This window comes from Mchenga conophoros, linkage group LG8 (genome assembly GCF_057382185.1).
Source record: "Mchenga conophoros isolate Kocher_MC1m ecotype Shallow Benthic linkage group LG8, M_conophoros_male_GT1.1, whole genome shotgun sequence".
NCBI classification, from domain to species: domain Eukaryota; kingdom Metazoa; phylum Chordata; class Actinopteri; order Cichliformes; family Cichlidae; genus Mchenga; species Mchenga conophoros.
In genome coordinates this window covers 23,094,853-23,117,435 of record NC_140533.1, presented here as the reverse complement: position 1 = coordinate 23,117,435, position 22,583 = coordinate 23,094,853, and the positions used below count along the sequence as shown (strand labels likewise).

At 41.3% G+C, this 22,583-nt stretch overlaps 1 long non-coding RNA gene across 1 annotated transcript; it reads right to left on the bottom strand.

Moving 5' to 3' along the window:
- Positions 1–147: 147 nt before the first annotated feature.
- LOC146568792 (uncharacterized) lies at positions 148–11,921 on the bottom strand. Its single transcript, XR_014893529.1, has 3 exons — positions 11,797–11,921; positions 8,111–8,265; positions 148–901 (listed from the first exon to the last, which is right to left on the bottom strand). It is a non-coding gene; the product is annotated as an uncharacterized LOC146568792 (long non-coding RNA).
- Between the last annotated feature and the right edge of the window lie 10,662 nt (positions 11,922–22,583).

The window sequence follows — 22,583 nt, the reverse complement described above, 5'->3', positions numbered from 1 at the left end:
GTTCTCCACCTCCACCTCCTTCACCACGTCCTCCTCCTCCTCCACCTCTCCCTCCTCCTCCACCACCTTCCTGTTGTCCTAGACCACCTCCTCCTCCTCTTCCACCACGTCCTCCTCTTTCACCACACCCTCCTCTTTCACCATGTCCTCTTCCTCCACCACGTCCTCCTCCTTCACCACGTCCTCCTCCTTCACCACGTCCTCTTTCTCCACCACGTCCTCTTCCTTTGCATCTCTTTGGATCCATTGTTTCAAACCTGAATGAGCTGACTTTGGCCCTTTTATCTATCCATCGCAGGTTCTGATTGGTGTGTGCTAAATTTTGACTCCTAGTGTTTCCACCTGGTTAATTGTGTGCTAATTGAGCTCAAGCTATGCTGACTTAAGTTAACATTATTGCATGCTAGTGCTTTCTAAATGACTACATGGTGTAAGCACTGTAAAATGTAGGGATTTGTGTGTAGAGTTTTGCAGTAACAGTTCACCAAATTTGAGTCATGTGTCAAAGCAGGGAATAGTGTTTATAGTTCAGGGAAATGGGTGAGCTTTTTGAACAATAGCGTTACGGTTTTGAAATTTTAGTTTAGAGGCCTGGTTATAGTGTTTAAGCAATCGAGAAAAACTGTAATAACATTTTAATTTACATCTACAATTTTTCTCTCATTTCAGAAAAAAAGAAGAAAAAAACTACCTCTTCACTGGAGGATGAAGTGTGGTGTGTGTTGATTTACGTGTGTGTTTGTGTGCTCAGCGGCAAAGCCAGATGACACTTCCTCCTCGTTAACCTCTTAGTTTTCAGCTTCCCACCAAGCGAAGTGTAAGAACGATGGCGAAGAGGAGAGGAAGAGAAAGATGGACGAGTGATGTTCCCTTTCCCATTACTGCTCTGTTCATTTGAGCCCTGGAGGGAAAACAAAAGAGACACCGAGCTGTAATAGACACTGTACATTTCTGGACAGACGAGTGGAGTCTGAATATTATTAGTCTGTGTCTACCTACAGGAAAGAAACATTAGAAAGCAGGAGTGATATTACAATCCTCACACACTTCATGCACAGAGTGTGCTCTCAGGAAGGCGTGGGAATTTATAGTTTTTTATATTATGCTGATTTAGTTTGATCTAAATCTCCTGCGGGTGAACAATTAATAACATTTTCTTCACATCTCTGGTTTTGCATAATGATGCATGACTTGAATAAAGATAAAACTTCACATGGTAGATGATGGCTCAAAAGATAGAGACTCTCCGACTGGCTCGACACGTGGCTTTTGATAGACACCGATGTTCATTTAGCGCAGATTGCTTTTCATAAAAAAGGATATGGAAGGTGTTTCATGTCAGTCACTGGAGAAGACGACACCTTTAAAGCTGCAGTTCTGAGGGTCAGACAGTTTCAATCGTCTGATTATTTTTAGAGGCAATTATGCCCTTGTATTTGTCTCTGTTTATAGTAAGTAGAGCTATTCTGCGTTAGACTTTCATGGCCTTGTCAAGGTATAAATTAATAAAGGCTCAGGAGTAAAAGCTGTTTACAAAGAGACTAAAGGGTATTCATCAGAAATATTTCAAAACATATGATTGGTTATGATAAAAGGTTACATGGACATGTGAGATGTTGAAATTGTGCATGAACATTAAGAAAGAAGCAGTTATCTGTAATCTGTCTTCTTCTTAGATCATCATTGAGTTCTTTAAACCTTCCCAATGCTCTGATTACTGATTACCTCCATAGAGCCATCACCACCTTCAAACTGTTCACCTGCAACACCCGCCCCCTCACCCCACACAAAAGAGGATTTCACACCACCTCCTCCGACCACAACTCTTCATATTCATGAAGCAGATGTGAGGAAGCAGTTTAGGAGTCTGAATGCTCGGAAAGCTCCCGGCCCAGACGGTGTGTCTCCTGCCACCCTCAGACACTGTGCAAACGAGCTGGCCCCAGTGTTTTCTGGCATCTTCAACTCCTCACTGCAGGCATGTCATGTGCCTGCCTGCTTCAAGTCCTCTACCATAATCCCTGTCCCCAAGAAACCTAGGATCACTGGACTAAATGACTACAGACCCGTGGCTCTGACATCTGTGGTCATGAAGTCATTTGAGCGCCTAGTTCTCTCCCATCTCAAGACCCTCACGGCCCCCCTCCTGGACCCCCTGCAGTTTGCATATAGAGCCAACAGGTCTGTAGACGACGCCATCAACATGGCCCTACACTTCATCCTGCAGCATCTGGACTCCCCAGGAACCTACGCCAGGATCCTGTTTGTGGACTTCAGCTCTGCCTTCAACACCATCCTTCCAGACCATCTCCGAGGCAAGCTTTCCCAGATGAATGTGCCTGATCCCATCTGCCGGTGGATCACTGACTTCCTGACGGACAGGAAGCAGCACGTGAGGCTGGGAAAGAATGTCTCGGACTCCCGGACCATCAGCACCGGCTCCCCTCAGGGCTGTGTTCTTTCTCCTCTGCTCTTCTCCCTGTACACCAACTGCTGCACCTCCACCCACCAGTCTGTCAAGCTAATCAAGTTTGCAGATGACACCACCGTTATTGGACTCATCTCTGACGGGGATGAGTTTGCCTACAGGAGGGAGGTTGAACGTCTGGTGTCCTGGTGCAGCCACAACAACCTGGTGCTGAATGCCCAGAAGACAGTGGAGATTATTGTGGACTTCAGGAAGCACACAGCCCCACTCCCCCCCATCATCCTGACTGACACCCCCATCACCTCTGTGGACTCATTCCGCTTCCTGGGTACCACCATCACCCAGGACCTGAAGTGGGAGCCCACCATCACCTCCGTCATCAAGAAAGCCCAGCAGAGGATGTACTTCCTGAGGCAGCTGAAGAAATTCAACCTGCCAACACGGACGATGATGCAATTCTACACTGCAATCATCGAGTCCATCCTCACCTCCTCCATCACCGTGTGGTACGCTGGAGCCACTATCAGGGACAAACAGAGACTGCAGCGTGTTGTGCGCTCTGCTGAGAAGGTGATTGGCTGCAGACTCCCATCTCTGCAGGACCTGTACACCTCCAGGACTCTGCGGCGTGCAGCTCGGATCTCAGCTGACCCTTCTCACCCTGGACACAGTCTGTTTGACCTGCTCCCCTCAGGCAGGAGGCTCCGGTCCATTCGCACCAGAACCTCTCGCCACAAGAACAGTTTCTTCCCCTCTGCTGTCGGACACATGAACAATAACCACATGACTGTCCCCGCCACTAACACATGACCCTACGCTGTGTCACTGCATCATTTCATGTCTGGCACTGATCACCACCTGCACTCATGTATATATCTTTCTACGTAGCACTCATAATTCTTATTCCCATGTATATATGTTTGGCACTGATCACCACCTGCACTCATGTATATATCTTTCTACGTAGCACTCATAATTCTTATTCTCATGTATATATCTCATGTATATCTCATGCACATATCTTTCTTTCTACATAGCACTTTAATTCTTATTGTCTGCACTGAAGCACCGCAGCAATTTCCTAATGTTGTAAACCTCAACATCTGGCAATAAACCCATTCTGATTCTGATTCTGATTCTGACTGGTCAATCCAGTGAGTGTTGTCAAATAAAAGCCTTTTACTACTAGCTGTAGTCAATCATGACCACAAATGAGAAGTTAACAGACGTTTACCTTGTTAAGATAGAACCTTCAGCACAGCTTATTAAGGTATAAATGAATGTATGTATACTTTTGAGCCTGTGTGGGCTAGAGAACATGCTAAATAAATTCAAATATGAACGAACGATTTAAAGAAATCATTAGAAGCCCAACATTACAATGGCATCCACGTCCGTGATGAGCATATGTACACTTCTGACCACAGTTGTACCTGCAATCGCACCTTAGTGTAGCATACTTTAATTTAAAGGCACTGATTTAAATTCTTTCCCTGGAGGATCAGCCTTACCTTAACCTCAATTACTAACCTTAACCTTAACAATTAAGACAGAAATCACTTTACATCTGCTGAACGCTGGGGTAAAACTCAAATGAGGACATCAATTTTGGTCCCTAATTAGACGCACTCTCCCCCAGTCAGTTGCTCAAAATTACCCCAGAAAGCACACACAGAGAGACAAGTGAAATGTCCAGGTATATCAAGGGGAAACCTCCACTGGGCAGAGTTTAGTTTGACTTTCATTTTCAAGCTATTGCATACACCCATTTTTTTCTCTCTTTTCGTGAGGTTGTAGGGCATGAGAGATGGGAAGGGATGTAGAGCGTGAAGACATAAGTGGGTTTGGAAGTCACATTGACAAGCTACAAACCTCAGAGATGTTCATTACCTCCCCTGCTCCTGTCTAGATGCTCCTAGAAACACAAACCGTCCCTCCTGTATGTACGCATGCTTGTGTTTCACGGATTCAGCCATTATATGATCCTTCTGTGAGTCTGCCTTGAAAGTGAAGCATGTGACATATTTCTTGCAACAAACGTTTTTACATCAATTAGAAGCAGATGTTCTTGATCAACTTAATCTGGAACGTGGTTCAGGTGGACTATTCTGTGTTAAGAGTTACTGAATCTTTTCATCAAAATCTAATATTTTTACTGTGGTAGATAAAAGTCAATCAAATGTTTCATGTAGGTGGTCACAATAGTTTTCACCTTTTTAAGAAGGTATATGTTTTTTTTGCTGTTCATTGCAGAAGGGGAATGGGTATTAGGATATTAAAGGCATTTGATTTTTCTAGTGAATAGTCTGGTAAAACGTCTTTCCTATCTAGGAGTCACATCCACTTATTGCTTATTGTTTGTGATTGGAAACTTAACAGAAATGATAAAGCTGCAGTTTTGAAACCCAAAACAATGAGCCAAAGGAGACTAAATTGCTCTGCAGAGTGGGACGAACCCTGTGTTTTGTAATTTTCCCCAACAGACAGGTCAAGACAAACAGACACAGATATACCAGCAGCACCTAATATGATTACAGTGTTTAATGCTGCACTGCAATTACTCCCTTACTGTGTGAGCTTTTGTAACAGATGAATACATCAGGGTTTATTTAAACGCAAGCAAGGCGAACGTCTCTCACATCAGAAATGAAATCGGCAGGAATAAATAAGTAAACAAGAACAGCCGGCTCTGTGTTGATGAGAAACGTGTGCTCACTGGGTATTAATCGATAGCAGCAGTTTTCATCTTCGATCCGGCATTGTTTAACAAGAGGAGGACAGCAGAATGATTTCTGATTGTTCTTTCTAAAACTTTGTGTCCCAGTTTGGCATTCGGTCTAATTAAATTGTGAGCATTTTTCTCTTTTTCTTCTTCTTCTTTAATTTAATTTGAATTTTGTTTAAATTTTCTTCTATTTGTTTGTGTTTTGCCTGCTTTGACCCATTTAACAGCTGCCTCCCTCCTGCTTTCTCGTGTTGTTCGGTCACTGTTGTCACAGTTTTGTTATATCAGGTGAGGGTTTCATGGCATAAGGTGACAACAGGCAGGTAAAGATGAATGGAGCCCTGACTGGGCTCTGTGGGCTAATCTGGCATTTTGCGCATGGATCACTGGCAGAGCTAATTCAGGCATAAACAGATTCAAAAGCACACAAAGAAAGTAATGAAGCGTAGCTGGCCAGACAGCGCAGACAGAGTCCCTGCACATCTGAACTCAGACAGGCACACATGTGCCAACACACATACACCAGCTGAGAGACACAGACTCACATTAGAGATATAAAAAGGCTGGCAAGTTTGCAGCTCTTCACTGGGGCATGCGTATGCTCGCCTGTCAGTGCTTCAGGGAGAACTGACCAAGTGTGTACATCTGTCTCGACCTCGGGCTCATCTCTTACTTGTCTTCTTTCCACCTTTTCTCCTTTCCTTTAGCTCCTTTTTCAGTTTCCTTTTCATCATTTTCTATCTCGTCTTCTTTCATTTCTTACCACACACACTTTATCTTCTTTTCTCCTTTCCTGTTGCTGTGCAGCTCATCCCTTGTTTATCCCCATATCTTTTCATCCTTTGCCTATATACACTAACCTTTCTTATAAATTTTCTGGCACTTTAAATCCTTGTCCTCTATTTTCACACTTCTCTTTTCTGTTCCATTACACTTCTCCTCCTGTCCTCCAATTTCATTTTTGGTATCCGCTGTCTTTTTCCCGATCCTGCTTTCTTTTCCATTCCCATTCTCTCATTATGTCCAAAACAGTGAGTCTGGTTTGATCTCTGGCTGATGGTGATTCCTCTCCGTGAGCGCTGACAGGTAGGATAGGCTTCATATCCTCGGCTCGGCGCCCAGATGACTCAAGAAGGGGGCTTCTTAAGGTGCAATGTTCCTTCCTCCGTAAATGAATGTGCTCAGATACATGGAGAGTGAAAATGAAATAGGGAAGTGCAGGCGCAGACAGGAAAGCAGGTACAAAGGAAACATGTACAAGCGTGTTTGCCTGCATGCATGCAAGTGTTAGAGAGCGAGGGGCATAAAAGCAAAATTACAGCAGTCAGTAATTTCTGTTACCGCTGAATCAAATTTACTACAAGGTATGCAGATTTGTTTGGGGGGATTATTATGTCTTATTTTGTTAGAGTACATACAATCCTTGACCCTTCTAACATTATTTTCTTCCACCCGGTGTTAGTTTTAGTCTTTTTAATTAATTATTATTGTATCAGTGGCATATGTCATAGGAAATATTTAAGAACATCAGTACAGGTAATGCAATAAAAACTTTTTGAAAGTTGTAGACACCCAAAAGTCTCAAGAAATATGTCTATCAATGTCTCATCGGGCACATTGTGAAAGCATTTTTACCAAACAGATACTAAAACGAAGCACTCACAAAATTCACAAAAATCTTTCAGTTAGTTTACTTTTTTCAAAAGTCTAGTATTTATTTTTTACATTAGTTAAGTAAAATATTTGTTTTTTTCCACACGTAGTTTTAGTTTTTAGTTTAAAGGTGGTTTAAGCAGCATATGGGTGGGGCTGCTGCATAGCAACAGCTGTGTGCCTAATATCTACACTCTGTATGACATCATGAAGCTACAAATAAAGAAAAAGCTGAGTGTTTATCACAGTCTGAAACATCCAGTTTTTTATAGTATACTGAATATATGATATAACTCAGTGACTCAGTGTAACAGGAGTTACTGTTTGTCAAAAACAACTTGCTGCCCTGCTTTTGAGTAGCTCATAAATGGTGACACAATCATCTTCTTGTTTTACAATCTTTTGACTAACAGCAGAAAAAAAATGACTAGAAATACAGAGATGATGATGCGGTAGAGGGACTTAGGGTGGATGCAGTATCAGTAAAACTGACCTGAATTAGTATGTGAGTGAGTGTGTGACACACAGACACAGAGAGAGCTGCTCAGGGAATCTGTACACAAAACCAAATCCTGATCCTCAAACAGCTGTCTAAAGGACTGCTCCAAAGTAAGGATTTGCTGTCCAAATATATTCTCAATTCTCGAAACTTAAATTGTTCCCCAAACCCAACCTCTGTTGGTCAGAGGTGGATTGTGCTGACTCAGCTCCTATCTCACCATCTCCCTTAAAGTGCAAACTTGTCGACAGTCATCTGCTCTCCTCAGCTCTGAGCACACACGCACATTCTTATGTAAGACATGACCTTCCCAAGGTTTTTCTGATAACCTCTTACGTATTGAGAGCTCTCCTGTCTGATGTCGCTGCATATTATCAGCTGGTAAAGGCTGATGTGTTAGGCATAAATCATTATGAAGGGGTAGAATTGTTGGTTTCCTGTTTGGGGAAAAGGAAGCGAGACAGAAGATATCCTAAAAAAACTAATTATATCCACTAAGATTTTTGTTGTAAATACAACTTAATTACATGTACTAAAGTAAAGTATTAATTGTTTTTTGAGTGTTTTTTTCTTCGTGTATTGATTTTGTTAACACTCAAAGCTAATCCTGTGGCCGCGCTGACTGACAGGTGTGCTGACACAGACACCTGTCGCAATACTAGGTGTCACCTTCACTAAGGGGGACTAAGGAGGTGGTTACTCCAGGGCACGATTAGCACAAAGTGTCTAGGACACAGGGAGAGTTCAGTTAGTGGCAGAGCAGGGCAGAATATCAGACGGAGGTTGTGTAGGGTTGACTGCTTACTTGTAGCAGAGGTGCAGTGAATCTTGGGGGAAGCTGTAGATCCGAGTGGGAAGCTTAGTGGCAGGATTTCCATGAGGGGAAACAGGCAGCAGGCAGGGTGAATGATACTGATAGGTCCTTTTACAGAGCGGGGTTGCAGAGGTGATTAGGGGTTCCTGCTGATGGAAAGACAGTGTGAAGGTTTGTGGTAAACTGTTGACACAGAGAGAAACTTGTTAGGCAAGAAATCTACATGAAGGAGACACAAAGGAATAGGGCCTGTGATCACTGGGAGTAGCTGATCAGGCCAGGTTTAAGAACCGCCTCCTGATTGCTGCTGACCGGTGCCAGGTGCGAGAGATCGCCTGCCTCCACCTCAGAGAAACTGCTGCCAGCCTCCAGGCACATCCACCACTCACTCAGACCGTGACACTATCTTTATTTAAGTGCAAAATCCAGCCTAAAGAGACTTCAAAATGATCACCACTGCAATTCTACAAGTGTAGGTGCAGATAGAAATGGATGCTAAATTGCTAAGGGGCTCACTGTTCATTACTGCCTTCATTACCTGTTGAAGATCCAGCTTTGGCAGCTGGGCTTGATTCGGCATCCACTCAGCTTTAACATCACTGTTCATGGCTAGCTTTAGGTTAGCATGCTGTCGGTGCAGATGTTTTCAAAGAGCCGTTGTCTTAGCAGTATACTGCGGTTGTTTCTGTCCTGGACCCAGTTTACATGTTACCACAATGCTCTTGACCTTTCACGCAAAAAAAATAAATAAAAGTAATATTCATATCTCACCACTGTCAGGAGTTTTAGACCATAGAACAGGAACATTTGATCATTTTCTTTCTAGCAGTCTTTGTAATAAATATTAACAGCATTAACAACACAAATTATATGTGATTTCTGAGTTTAGCACATTACTGAAAAAAGCGTAAAGTGATTAAGGTGACTAAAATACGAAAGTACTAAAATAACCTACTGTGTGATACAGATTGTCCATTAATTCTGTTCTCAAATTTAGGTAATTGAAGCTCTATTATTTTTTTTTAGTCTAGTACTTACTTATTAATCTGAATGTGGCACCTGTACAGCTTACAAAACAAACTTTCTTCAATTTGATGACAATTTAGGATGAAATTTTGGGCTGTAGCAGAATTACAAATGTGTTGAAAGCACGTTTACTTTTTTGTGCATGCACAGTTGATAATGCTGCGGTGCATACGGTTCACCTAGTCAAAATTTCACCTTTGCAGGTGACTTACTTGGACCCCAACAACAAAGTGTTTAATAATACAGGGGACTGAATGTGAGATACACCTTTCATCTTTGCATGGCTACTTCTGCTTCTGTGGTTTCCATGTAATAAATAAACTCAGTAAAGAAGCTTCTGAGAATGTAACTGGAAGGTAACAAGTAGCAACTCTACAGCAGCTTGTTGTTTGCTTGTTGACCTTTGTGATGAACTCTATGTACTCTTACAGTGATGCATAAAGAACTTGACTTTCTTAAAAATGACAAGTTTAACTATCCAGCTAACCTTGAAAATACATTTGAAATGCATTGTGTGTAGCCAGAAGAAGAGGAAATGTTTTTACCCAAATGTGTAAGATGACATTAAGCCTCTGTGGAAGACAGCTGACTCAAAGTCTGAATCCTGAGTGGCCAACAAGGCTGTGTTCATTTCACCAACAATCACACAAATTGCCCCTGCCATCTATTGACTCATGCCTAAAAACAATTTCTATCAACAAAACATACGAGTTAGGGCGAGAGTGAGTCCATGTGATGACAGACTGTTTACGTAGTCCTGAGAAAGGTCGCTGTGTCCCTGTACCCACTGGGCTGGAATCATCGTTCCAAATTTCTAATAGTTGCCGCATCTCGGGTGATTTCCTCAGGGGTGCAAACTGAAATGGACTTTTCTCAACTCAGGATACATCATATGTTTTTCCCATTTCCTCTTGCTGGTGTGATTTTTTTTTTTTGATCCCTTTACACAAAAGTCATATGTTCTGGTTAGAAAATATGGGTTGCTGTTTTGTTAAATAGACTACAATGAATATATTATTAGTAATCAATCGAATAGTATGAAAGGAAATGCTGTTCATGGAAACCGCTTCTTGAGGTTTTTTTTAAAATCTAAGTCTGATATTATGATGTCGTCACGCTGCCTAGGAACCACTGTACTGACCCATTTTTCATACACAGATAATTTTATTTAAAAAATATCACTATCATTGTCACTTTCATGACAATAACATCTAATTTATATCTAAGACTGAATATTTAGATGTTATGACAACATTACATTGCTTAACAACCACCTTCTAACATATATATGTATGTATGTATTTATATATATATATATATATATATATTAGGGGTGCAACGATACACAAAATTCACGGTTCGGTTCGATACTTTGGTGTCACGGTTCGATATTTTTTCGATACAAAAAAATGTTCATGCATTTTTAATTTGTCATTTATTAAAATTATAAATATATATTTTAACTCAAAAGTACAGTTTTTAAATTTAACCCTAACCCTTGTGCGTGTTTTTTATTTTGACAGCGAATGCGCACCTGCGGACCACTTATGTGCAGCCCTGGTTATTTAGCTCATCATATTGCAGCCACAGAAATTCTTTTGTCCATGAAACCATAAAGCTGCACTTTCTTTTTGCCTTATAGTCTGATTTGTCATAACTTTTCCGTTTTGTGGTAAGCTTTTCTTTGGCTGTCACTTCTTCACCCTGACCTGTCTTATTTGGCTCAGCAGAACTGAAATGCTTTTACACACGCACTCACATAAGCTCAGCGATTCTCTGCGTGATCAACCTCTCACATGTTTAAGCTTGCTGCGGGAGATTTCACTTGTCATGTTTGCATAGTAAGCTAACGATTAATAAGACGATGTCAGAGGAATTGGTGCACAAATTATCATCACTCACAGATAAGTGCTGTCGCTCTCTATACACAGTTCGCACGATTGCAAAGTGAAAGCAAAAAAACAAGCGCAAATTCAAACGCGACTTCAATATGTCACATATTGACAGTGGCTCACCGATGCCAATGACATAATTACCCAGCTACATTTCTGAAAGAATGCAAAAGCATTGACATATATTTTTCCTACAGTAGCCCAACCGGCAGGGAAGAGATAGATTTTGGTAGCCCGACTGAAAAAATCGCTAGCTCCGGGACGTCGGGCTAGTGATATTGCAAGCCCTGTATCTGATTGAGGAATCACTCATCTTTGGAAAAGAGAGTTTATTACAGAGAAATGGCTCTTTCCAAAATAAAAGCTATACTATCCGCTTCTTCTGGGCTATATTCTCAGCAGCATAAGGAGAATCATGTGCTAACAGCTGTCTAAATGACTCGGCTAAAGTTAGTAGCATGCTTGCTTTTTTTTGTCTGCTTCCACTTGTCTTTGCACTAGGATGATGTCGGCGTAAATGTGCAGTCATATTCGTTGTGTTCCCACTAGTGCTTTCAGGTTAATCTCGTTGAAATGACCTTAACGCCACAACACGGCAAATCTCCGTTAACGAGCTACCGCCGATCGCTCCGTGCATGGGGCTAGACGGCCAACACGTTAACGAGCTAACTGCGCTAACACACTAGTTCCCACCAATGTAATTGAGCATTGCATGGCACATCCAACATACTGTTTTACTTTAGTCCATGACTCGCTTACCTTCAGGGTCATATGTCACATGAAAACCAAAATAATTCCAAACGCCAGATCTGAATGACGTTCAATTTGCCTGTTGCAAGTAGAGCTTAACTTCTGTCTCGCTAGCTTGCCCTGCGCTCTTCCTTCTGACTATGCTGTCTGTGTTGAGCGCTCAGTGGATCTGCGCTGGACAGTGCAGCCTAGGCGGAGTAGTCGAACACAGATTCACTGAGCGCTCAACACAGACAGCATCGTCAGAAGGAAAATTGATAAAATAAATTACAAATGTTGTATTGTTCAATACATATGCGTACCGAACCGAAAGCACTGTATCGAACGGTTCAATATCGATACGAATATCGTTGCACCCCTAATATATATATATATATAAAAATACATACATATACAAGTTTATTTGTATAGCACAATTCAACACCAAGGTGATTCAAAGTGCTTTACAGAGACGTTAAAAAAAATAAAAAATAAAATAAAAAGCATGATTTAAAATTGATTAAAAAAAACAGTAGATAAAATCAGTAGTTAAAATGTAAGTTTTGAAATTTAAGCTTAAAAGTGTGGATTTGGTGTTTTATTCAAATGCAGCTGAGAATAGGTGAGTCTTCAACCTGGATTTAAATAAACTGAGTGTTTCAGCTGATCTGAGGCTTTCTGGGAGTTTGTTCCAGATATAAGGAGCATAAAAGCTTCTCCGTGTCTGGTTCTGACTCTGGGAACTGATAAAAGACCAGATCCAGATTACCTGAGGGATCTGGAAGGTTCATACTGGGTCAGGAGGTCACTGATGTATTTTGGTCCTAAACCATTCAGAGCTTTATAGACCAGCATCCGAACTTTAAAGTCTATCCTCTGACGGACAGGCAGCCAGTGTAAAGACCTCAGAGCTGGACTGATGTGGTCCACTTTTTTGGTCTTAGTGAGGACTCGAGCAGCAGAGTTCTGAATGAGCTGTAGTTGTCTGACTGAATTTTTAGGTAGACCTGTAAAGATGCTGTTACAGTAATCAAGCCTACTAAAGATGAATGCATGGACTAGTTTTTCCAGGTCCTGTTGAGACATCAGATCTTTTATCCTTGAAATATTCTTGAGGTGATAGTAAGCTGACTTTGTTATTGTCTTAATATGTTTTTCTAAGTTTAGGTCTGCATCCATCACTACACCCAAATTTCTCGCCTGGTTTGTGGTTTTTAGGTGTATAGATTGAAGTTCTCTGGTGACCTGTGATCGTTTTTCTTTGGCACCAAAGACTATTACTTCAGTTTTGTTTTTGTTTAGCTGGAGAAAATTGTGGCACAACCAGTCATTAATTTCCTCAATGCATTCACCAAGAGCCTGTACAGGGCCTCGGTCTCCTGGTGACATTGTGATATATATTTGTGTGTCATCTGCATAGCTGTGGTAGTTTATTTTGTTGTTCTTTATAATCTGTGCCAGTGGGAGCATTCAAATGTTAAACAGAGGGGGTCCCAAGATGGAACCTTGGGGAACTCCACATGTGATACTTGTCTTCTCAGATGTGAAGTTACCTATTGATACAAAGTATTTCCTGTTTTCTAAGTATGTTTTGAACCAGTTTAGTACAGTTCCTGAAAGACCTGTCCAGTTCTCCAGTCGTTTGAGTAATATGTTGTGGTCAACTGTATCAAATGCTGCACTGAGATCCAGTAAAACTAAAACTGACATTTTTCCACTGTCTGTATTCAGACATATGTCATTAAACACTTTGGTCAGAGCGGTTTCAGTGCTGTGGTTCTGTCTAAAACCTGACTGGAAGTCATCATAGCAGTTATTCTGTGTTAAGACGTAATTGAGCTGTTGAGAAACTGCTTTTTCAATGATCTTACTTAAAAATAGGAGATTTGAGATCGGCCTGTAGTTGTTCATTTATGTCTTGTCAAGATTGTCCTTTTTCAGTATAGGTTTAATTACAGCAGTTTTTAGTGTTTCTGGAAACACACCTGACATTAAAGAAAAGTTGACGATCCGTAACAGGTCTGACTCCAAAGTCTTTGAGACCTTTTTGAAAAAACTTGTTGGCAGGACATCTAAACAGCAGGAGGAGGAGTTCAGTTGACCTAAGTTCACTGAATTTCTCGGAGGAACCCACCCGAGGGATTAATAAAGTTTCATCTAATCTAATCTAATCTAATCTAATCTAAGATGTCCTCCAGGTCTTTGCTGTTAATAGGGTGAAACTGTTTGATGGTGTTTAAACAGTTTTTCGATGGACACAGTACATATCCTGAATCTGCTGTTGATGTACCAATTGCTTGTCTAATTTTTTGGATTTTTTCTGTGAAGAATTTGGCAAAGTCATTGAATGAAGTTCATCTGCCACTGACACAGGAGGGTTTGTTAGCCTGTCAACTGTAGAAAATAAGACCCGAGCATTATGACTGTTTTTGGTGATGATGTCAGAGAAGTAGGAACTCCTTGCACTTGAGCTTACGCTAATGAGAAAAGAAAGAAGAAAAAAACAAACAAACACTTGTTTTTAGAGCTCTTTGATGGAGGGACGCTTCAGACCGTTGTCATGATTGTTGGTGAAACTACAGTTATGAACAGCTCTGGTGCTGTCGCTGGTAGAAAAATGGAGCCAAGGTCCAACAAGTATGAATGAAAAATAATAAACAAAAAAACAACCACCAAATGTAGGATGGAATGCAGGGAACAGACACGTTGATTTTAGAGGGAGAAAACCCAGCTAAGCTACATTTGCTGATGATCCTCTCATTTCATGTCGCCTTCCATCGCATCTACTGTACAAGACAGCAGAAGGAGTGACACGCACAACATCACTAAACAAAGTATGAAAAAAAAGATAGAAACAAGCAGAGTTTTTGAGTGGATGTCAAAGAAAGGAACTCTGTTCTGTCCCATTTCCAGCTGTGAAACCATCACACACTGATGCATTAAAAGGGATCAACAGCTCTGAAAACCATCATCCCATCATTAACAACACCCTGATGGATATCTTTACTTCTTATTCTGGCCTCCTCCACCAGGAGAGCATAGGACTTTACCTCATATTAGTGGAGGAGGGAAAGACTCATAGAGGGAAAAAGATGTTGAAGATAATAAGGCTGCTCACAGCTTCTAGGTCAGGAGGCTGGGACTGGTTAATTAGAGGGCTATGGTTTGGGCTTCTGTAGCCTGCAGTGTGTGTGTGTGTGTGCATGTGTAGTTATGTGTCTTCCTGGCAGGATGTGGGGCCTCGTTCCTTGGCTGTGCCATTGGCGGCTCATGGTGAGGCTTTGTTAATTTGCTGAAGTAATCGCTGCCAAAACACCCCAGGAGCTGTCACCTTGGAAGGACAAGAGGAGAGGCGACAGTGTGTGCTTTATACTGTTGTTCACAGGATGTCAGCAGCGTGACACCTGCTAATCACAGCTGCCACTTTCATGTGAGGAAATCAAGATCTTCCACAGAGCTGATTTATTCGTCAGACAAGGTGGAGCAGAGCTTCTGTGTTTACCTCTGTGTTTCTTGGTGAGGTCGCATCTGATGATATATATAGGCTGTGTACACACAGGCCAGACCCTGATGTGCTACACTGAAATTACTCCCCAAAAAACTCATTGAGAAACTGGTGTGCCTCAGGATTGGGGCTTCTGGTCTAATAGATACTGGTGACAGTTTGGGAGGGATGAAAAATCCAGCTAATCAATAAGAAGCTGAGGAAAATGCCGTGTGAGGTGCAAGACATGGTACCACACTCCCATTTTTCCACCATGTCTCCTAGAAAGTACTTATTTCTTATCTAGTACTCATTTGGGTTGGTAGGAAGTATAACTGTTGCTCAGATTATGTTTACAGGCAACAATTTTTTCTTCGTTTTTGCTCTTATGAGCAGTGGTAACAAGGAGTCTGGCGTTAATGGGGTTAATATAAACAGCAAAAGATTTTTACATCCTGCAAAGAAAGTGTGGGTGTGTTTTTAATATTGTAGCTTGAATTAAGGTTGTAACCTAAGAGATGTAGCCACTATGGAGTGAGCTTACATTTTAAAGCCTTGGTTAGCATTTTGGCTTCATAGTCTGATGTGTTCCCTTGTCTTTTTCATCATGCTTGTTGCTGTGGGTTTCATGTTTTCCTTATCATCCTGTTTTAATATTGATTATTATTAGCACCTACAGCTACAGCAGTGTCTGCATATACTCCGCCTGTCCCTCAGAGCAGCCATGTCTCTAACAATGCAAAACTTTAAGCTTTAAAACAGATTAAACTTGGAAATTACATTGAAGAAATCACTGCCCTCTGTAGTTGTGATGGAGGGGAAGTTTAGCTGCAGTAATGCTGGGCTGCTCCAGATCTAGCTATTCTAACATGGTTAGACTCACTATACAAGAGTCTGTCGTAGTCTGAAGAAAAAAGGACAAGCAGCCTACTTTGATTAAAAATGATTAAAGAGCAGAGAAAAAATGCATTTCAGTAGTTTGTTTAAACATTAGATAATTGATCTGTTAATTAGGTTGACACTGGTCTAATTCAGTTACATATCTCTGTGTTTAAAATTCCCTGACCAAAATTGATCTCAACTTAACAAACAGTAGAGTTACTTTTACACCAAAGCATTTATTGTCTATGATTGTACCAGCTGTTACAGAAAGTAGAAGCAAATATAAATTTTTAAAGCCAAAACGAAAATTGCACATCCAAACGTGCTCTGGCCTCCATCTGTATTGTTCTGCTTATTTGATTTCCTTCTCCCTCAAAACAGATTTGAATCACAGCCTCGGCCTTCCTGAATGGCCGAGCTCATTCCCCTCCCAAAGATGGGAGTGATTGTGGGGCATGAGCCTGAAGATTGCTGAAGTAATTAACGTTCCTGCCGGCTGGCAGATCCAATCGTCTCGTCTCGGATACAGCGGGAGCTGCTGCATGCCCGCACGTTCACGCACACAAGCACGCACAGACATGCACGTGGAGTCTCAAATTCAAAGTTTAATTGCATACTGTAGCACAATAAAATATGTCCTCATATGCACAGACAGCTGTCACACTCAGAATGCTGTACTGCTTTGATGATTTAGTTAATATGAAAGCGAAAGTCAAAACAACCAGAGCGTCTGTCATCTACAGCATGTTCTTGCATGTACGTATGCCAGTGAAATAGCAATGATGTTGTTTTTCAGTGCTTGTGTATCTCTCTTTAATTTTAATAAGGCCATCATTACAAAATTGTACTCCTTCACGCAGCTGTAATTTCACCCAAGATTTGAAGATGCTTGGGATCTTTTCACTGGAAGGTTTTCCACATTTCCTGGTTTTCCATATTGTCGTCCTGCAATTCAAATGATAATCCTTCCTCTGTCAGACACAGAGAAATAAATCTTTCCTTACCTCTCTTTGCTCTCCTGCACACTTCCCACCTGTTCTCATATCAGCTGTCCTAATATTTTTCTCTTATCCTTCTCTTCTTCTCTCCTCATTCCCTCCACCTCCCCTACCTTATTCTCTCCATCTCCTCGCCGAGCCACCTCATCTCGTGCCCTCCTCCTCGCTTTCTGTCTCTCCTCCTGTGACAATTCTCAGCCATCTCCTTTGCCATCTCTAGTTTCCCTCGACAATCTTTTTTCCTCCCCTCAACTCTTGCTCCAAATATTTTTCTTCTCTTCATTTCTACCCACACATTTTGTCCTCTCATCTCATCCCCTCTTCCTCTTTCCTTTTCCTTCTTCTCACCTATCAGGGAGGGCAAGCCAGCCTTTTGTCTCAAGGTGACTCAGAGCATCTGGAGCTGTTGCCGCGATATGTGAAGCAATTTATTCGCAAGCGGGAGGTGTGAGGAGACCGGACTCCGGCTCTCTGGTGACTCCAGACGTTGTGGCCGTCGACCCTGTCAAGGTTGCTGCTTGTTTATATCCGTATATTTTTTAAAAAAGAAAAGCATATGCATAATTAAAAATTAACTGGGCTGCCAGATTCAGTTTGTGCTTCTTGGCATTAATTTTATTTAAAAAGAGGTCATAAACAAGCAGATTTACACACTGGATGAACGAGTCGAACATCCCAGTGTGAAGTGAGGTGTGTCAGTGCAAATGACAAGATGAATGGATGAATAATGTTTTACCTTCAAGGGTGGTCTTTATAGACTACTGTGTCCTGACATGAAAATTAAATCAGCAAGCTGTTAAAGGTGCCTAATTGTTCTTCATTTCTTCATGTGCTTCCCTCCCCTTTCATCCGTGTCTGGGATTGAGATGCCATATGTTTATGTGTGTCAGTATGTATTTATAGATGGAAAAAAATGATTTGAATGTGTAAATGTTGTGCAAGTACTTCATATTAAAAACATGTCAATGTGTTGGTCTCTGTGTGTGACGTCGGCAGCCTGTCCCAGGTGCTCCATTGATGTTTTCATATGCATGAGTCACATCTTTCATCATTTGGCAGGACAGGTCCTTCATCAGTACTGATGGAGCCTCTACACACATGTAATCAAGACACAGGCACACAGACACACACACACTGGAATACATCCAGGTTTCCAGGCATTTAGTCACCTCAAGGAATGCAAATGACTGTGCTTATTTTTTTTTTAATTCAAAGCACTCAAGTAAAACACTGAAATGATTTTCTGTACAGTGTCTCTCACAGTTATTGTGTGGCTATTACCATTATCTGCTAGCTGTGCCAGCCTTTTCATGCTGTGCAACAACAACAAAACAGAAGAGTCTGCAGCCGTTTTTGCTGTCCTTAGGCGCAGTGGTTCATCGAGCAAGTGTCGCAGCCTGCACAGTTTGTGTATACAAAGACATATGACTTGTTAAAAAGAAGAGACTTGTTGGAATTAAAAATAATCAAATGACTGATCATCAACAAGTGTGACCATCTCTATGAAAGCTGTGGTTTTCACAGTGTTAACGCAATGACACAATCTTCGCGGCAGTGAAGGCCCCAGCATATACACCCTAAGATCAGACCATGTGATACTGGGCTACATCTGAGACTCTGCAGGCTTCAGTTGTTAAAATGAATAACAGTGCAGTTATAAAAAGACTAAAACCATATAGGTTTGTTTTCTTTTGTGAAGGATTTCCAGGAAAAATCTTAATCTGTTTAAAACATCCGCTTTATCCGAGACCGGGTCGCGGGGGCAGCAGCCTAAGCAAAGAAGATGGATGAAGATGTTTAAAACATTTTTTGGCCATAATGTGCATAGTTCAGCCGAAGTCCAGATCTCAGTCTGATTGAAATGCTATGCAGGACCTTTAGAAAAATGTCTATAAACAAATGTCTGAAAACCTCAATGAACTGTAAGAAGAGTGCGCTTATTGGTTATTGTTGCTAAAGGTGGTTCTGCAAATTACCTAATCATGGGATTACTTAGTTTTACTTCAACTGCAAAGAGTCCAGTGATACACCAAAATCTTCATTTTGTCTTTTTAACCACTCAGAGGAGGCTTGCTTTTATGTTTCTGGCCATTGTCTTACTGAATAACACAAGTAAGGCTACGCTTCAAAGCATTTCCTTCAGGATTTTCTAGTAGACAGCAGAAATCATGATTCCATCAATTATAACAAGTCGTCCAGGTCCTGAAACAGCAAAGCAGCCCTAGACCACCACACCACCTCCACCACGTTTAACTGTTAGTATGATGTTCTTTTAATAAAATGCTGTGTTAATCTTATTTGGGCAAGTGTGGCATTCAGATCTTCAAATGTTGTTCCGGGTTCTTCTGTGACCTCTTGGATGTGGTGGGCTCTTGGAGCAATTTTGGTGGTCCAGTCAATTTTACGAAGGTTCACCCGTGTTTCTCGCTGTGACTTTTGATTTTTTTTTTTTAGATCCATACATGCTCCAAAGGGTGGCTGGCCTCTCCCTTAGAGATAGGGTGAGAAGTTCAGCCATCCGGGAGGGGCTCAGAGTAGAGCAGCTGCTGCTCCACATCGAAAGGAGCCAGCTGAGGTGGTTCGGGCGTCTGACAAGGATGCCTCCTGGGCGCCTCCTGGGTGAGGTGTTCCAGGCATGTCCCACCGGGAGGAGGCCCCGGGGCAGACCCAGGACACGCTGGAGAGATTATATCTCTCGGCTGGCCTGGGAACGCCTTGGTGTTCCCCCGGATAAGCTAGAGGAGGTGGCTGGGGAGAGGGAGGTCTGGGCCTCTTTGCTTAGGCTGCTGCCCCCGCGACCCAGCCTCGGATAAAGCAGATGAAGATGGATGGATGGATGGATGGACATGCATAACAATCCATAGATCCATAGAGATCAGGACAATTTAAAATTCAGACTCAATGAAAACCAAAGTTTTGACAAAGAGTTTTTATGAGTCATCTTAAGGTTAGTTATTAGTTATATTCGTGCAATAGTTAAAACCTTTCACTAACAACTAAAAAATGTGAACTGTAATTTAACATATGGTAAATATAAAAACAATATGCAAGAGCTAAAGAATGGCAAAAAAAAAAAAATGGTGCTGATGTGTTACAGTTACATAAATGTGGAGAGATCTGGTCACAGAGCCCCAGATGGCCTGATAGCATGTAGAGGGTGTTTACTGATGGCTGGGATGAATTACTTTCCCCACAGCAGAATGGAGAAGCTCTTCCAGATGTTAATGTGTAACAAAGAAGTGAAACGTGCAGTTCTTAAAACCTCCATCTGAAGAAGGTTATTTTAGATTATGCTATATTTAGATTATGTTTTTATTAGCACAAGTACATCATTCTCCACTGTATACATTGCTGCTTCATAGATTACAAGTTCAAATTCAGAAGCATCCATTTTTTCCTTCTCACCAACAAAAGAAAATGACATAGATGCTTTATGATATAGAGATGGGCATCTCTTCTAACTATACTTTCCTTTTGCACAACAATGCTATCAGATAGTTGTACCCAAAAAGATAAAATCCACCTTCACCAGTTCAAATCCAGGCTTTTTATCTTGGGCCAAAAAGCATGTCTTAATTACATAATTACCAAAGCTCGCTGAGCCTCTTTCTGATCTTCTAGGATGAAAAGCAGTCCAATTACCTCAAATGCTAAAAATATGGGATCAGCAGCAGAGAAGAGGATTAAATCAATATTATGGTCCAATCTAAGGCAATGCTCCAATAACAAAGAAGAAAGTAATGGAAAAATCATAGTGCTCAATGTTTTTGCTCCCGAACATTACTCATCTGGCTTCCTCAATGGAGTCTTATCTCGTTATGACAACAGCATGGAGTAAAAGGTCACCTTGGACTGAGGTATGTTATCTTTGGTTGAATTTGCTTCAGGCAGGGGTTACTGGAGAGTTAACAGCGTGCCATGATCGCCACTCTGTCAGGTTTGGTAAACGCTGACAGAAATTATGTCAAAAGTTGAAAAGTTGACAGCAGATTAGAAGTGACAGAAGAACATCACTGCCAGTTGATGGTATCTTTTTTTCTGCCTTGTATTTGTGTCACCAGCTGACATGTGACCCAAACACCAAAAGGATATTCCTCCCGGATGCTGCAGCAGATGATTGACCTCCATATGACAAGATCAGCGAAGGAGGCTTTGATCTGTGACCAGATCCTCATCTTCGTCCGCTAGTCTGTCTTTCCTGTCCTTTCTAACTTGTATATTTTCTAAGTTCTTAGTTATCAGATATCACTGTTGTGCCATTGTTTGATATTTAAGTATGTTTAACTATATTTTCTACACATATGTGTTGATTTTTGATATGTGATCAGAGGTTTGGCAAATAGAGAAGTTAGTTCAAAAGTCGTGTATGTATTAACAGATGTGTATTTACAGAGAAGTCTGAATTAAGACACTGAACAGCAGGCACTTAGCTGTGCCTCATAATCTACCACAAAATCTCTGTAACATACACACAATGACATGTTTGTATATTTTCAACATGCAACAATTCTTTACAAAAACAGTACTCACCCCTCAGAACTTGATCTTTTGTCACAGCAAAGTCACTGATAACTCAGATCCGAGGTCCTGGTGACATAGTTACTCTGCTCTCTTATCTCCTTCCTCCTTTGATCACTATTACAGCGGTCACCAACCCCTGGGCCATGGACCGGTCCGTGAGTCGTTTGGTACCAGGCCGCGAGAGTTGAGGCTCAGGTGTGAAATTTATGGTTTTCAGGGTTTTTATCATTTTTTGGCGTTATTTCTTTTTTTATTGTTTTTATCGTTAACTCTGTTTCCCTGGATCTTTTCCCGGGTGTTATGAATAAATCTTCTCTTTTTTCTGTACTGGTACTGGTTTTATGTTGTTGCATTTATCTGCAACACCTTAAAGGCTGGTCTGTGAAAATATTGTCGGACATAAACTGGTCCGTGGTGCAAAAAAAGGTTGGAGACCGTTGCACTATTACTTTACCTGCTAAACGTAATTTATAATGCCACTGTGCTGACGACATTTACTATAAACAAATTATTGCATCGTTGACGTCAACCGGTTCACGAGCGTTTTCTACAAATGACAGGAAGCTAAATCAAGAAGTACAAGTGATACATTTCCCAGCATTCCCGTCCACCATCAAAACTTTCCTGAGGCAATGCTTGTTTTAAATAATTGAGTGCAAAACGCTTGAATAAATATTTGATGCATAAAAAAAGGCTTTGGTTCACAGTCTGTCCACCTTAACATAATAGTGAACAATGTATTCTGTGTAACCTGAAGGATCCGTATGATATTCCTTTTGATTTGACCCCAGGGCTGAATAAGATTTGCGATACAGATGTGTAGCTAACCAAAATCTCTAAGGAATGTTTCCACCACCTTGTACTATGAAACTTTCTATGCTGTGATGAACTAAGGTCATGGAATCAAGTATCAGGCTACCCAGAGTACTGTA